Source organism: Nyctibius grandis, chromosome 1 (assembly GCF_013368605.1).
Source record: "Nyctibius grandis isolate bNycGra1 chromosome 1, bNycGra1.pri, whole genome shotgun sequence".
Taxonomy (NCBI): domain Eukaryota; kingdom Metazoa; phylum Chordata; class Aves; order Nyctibiiformes; family Nyctibiidae; genus Nyctibius; species Nyctibius grandis.
The window spans coordinates 49990175-49992465 of record NC_090658.1 but is presented as its reverse complement, the minus strand read 5'-3'; positions in this window follow the sequence as shown (position 1 = coordinate 49992465).

Here is a 2291-nt window from a genome sequence, read left to right as displayed (position 1 = left end):
GCAGCTAAGAAAGGCTCAGCACGGGCCAGGAAGAGAGTGAGAGAACAAGAGACAGAAAAGAACCTGCCCATGGTCTAGGAAGAGGGGCTGTCCTTGGAAAGGGGACAGACAGCCCGTGCTCTAACCTACAGGCCAAGGGATGCCTATGCGTTTTGCATAAGAGAGCACACGTACAAAGGGTGTGAACAAGCTAAGTCCCTTTGTGGAGCTGACTAGTGTTTTAAAGCACCGAGACTGCACAAACAATCCCCCATGCTGGGATTTAGTTAATTTACTTAATGATGTAGAAAAGAATATAGCCACCATCTTCCCCAGGCTGTGTTGAATCTTCAAGGCTGATAGATTTTACTTTGCTTAAGGAAGTGAGTGACACTTTTCAGAACTGGAATGATTTTTAAGGCTCCCAGTATACCTTTGTTTACCTCTTGTATTTAAAATGTGTTAATCCAACTCCTGAAATGATATTACATTCTAATGGAAAGCAGTTGCCAAGGCTGGTAACCGGCTGCGAGCCACTGACAGAGAGAACATAAAGGGCTGGACATGATCGTTGGTCTAAACTGGCACTACCTTTCATCTGCTCTCCTGGTTGCCCATATCCAGACATAGCCCTTAAACCATCCCTTAAATGTATCACTTAAAATATTATAGTGTCTTGTCACTTCGCTGCATAAAAAAAAAAAGACATTTTTATCTTCCTAGAAGTTAGGCAGGTGGGATTGGCAAAAACCAAGCAATAGTAGTCATATATAGTGTTTTATTGCTACTAATAATAAACTAATCATAGCAAATTAAAATATTTAATGTGTAATAATGTTGGCTAAATAAAAAGAATGTGGATGTGGTTTTGTTAAAGCAAATGCAGTACCTCAGGTATGTCCCTTTAAACAGGACTTCAGAGTCTGTGCAGTTATTCTTAGCCGGCCTTGACTTAACATTCATCAGTCATTTTTTACACAGCAGCCGTTGCTGCGGATTTCATGGGATTTTTTATACTGCACCTGCTCATCCAAGGTGGCAATATTTATAGTGAGATTTTGAGAAGTCTATTGTTCTAATTATAACTGAACTGGTGACTGAAAAGCACTGAGCAAGATGTTCATGAGATGGTCTGATGGTAGTTACCAATCTCTGTTTCCACTTCCCTCACTGGTGATGAGCTTAACAAGCAAGGATATGGCACTGCACTCTGAGAACTTTGAAAGGAAAAGGAGAACAAGGGACTTGACCAAAGGACAAAAAATCCAAACCATTAAAAAAATAGCACAACTTTGAGGAAAAGGTGAGTCTTGCTTCTTTTAAAAAAAAAACCACTTACGATGGGAACTGTAGATTAATGTTCATTGTAAGTTGTTTGTACTCTATGTAGTCCACTCAAAACCTATGCACCATCTGAGTACTATTTAAAAGAGTTGGAGAGAGAGTTTTAAAAAGTACATGAGCCTTGGGCTGCTCCTTTGCAGAGAAATGCATTTTTCCCAACAAGTATTTGTTTTCTTTAGGCTAAGATAATTTTTGTAATTTGAAGGAAAAAAATACTAGTGATCTCAAAAAGATTAGAAAAAAAAAAAAAGTACATTCTAGTCTTTTCAAGCATTTCAGTTCAGTCTCCCTACTTTTTCTTTCTTAGAAGAAGATGGAAGAAATGGAGGAACGAAGAATTGTGAATCTTCTGGTCATGTCTCCGGTCACGTTCAACATGAACTGAACATGCCATGGCTACTATAAAAACACTAGATCCGATCACCGTTAGTATACTAATATAGTATTAGTATAGATTAGTATATTCCCCCTCCCAGGAAGGAAGACAAATTTTGAAAAAGCAGCCCTCGCTCTACTGAAATACAGATACAAGAGTACTGATAAGACTCATTTCTTAGCTGTTAAAATAAAGAAATATCTGAGTTTTTAAAGAAAGGACTAAAAAACTGACAGCATTCTGGAATGGCAATATAACAGAGCCTTAAACGAAAGGTGGTAGAAAAACAGGGACAGTCAAAAATGAGAGCGAATGCGAATGGTTTCTAAACCCCAAACAACGTAACATATTTGTTTCTTATACCACATTTCGTGTTTTCACAGTAATATTCTTCTAACAGATAGTTCCTTGAGTCGTAATTGTGTTTCTTTGAAAGACAATTTGAGACACATCAACACAGCACTGTGTAGAGGATGTCATCCAAATTTGGTCCCCTTTGGAAATATCCAACTTTGTGGCATGTTGTTAATCATTAGGGGATAGAGATGCATTATTGCTAACATTTGTACTTTTCATTGAAAATTCTGTAGTA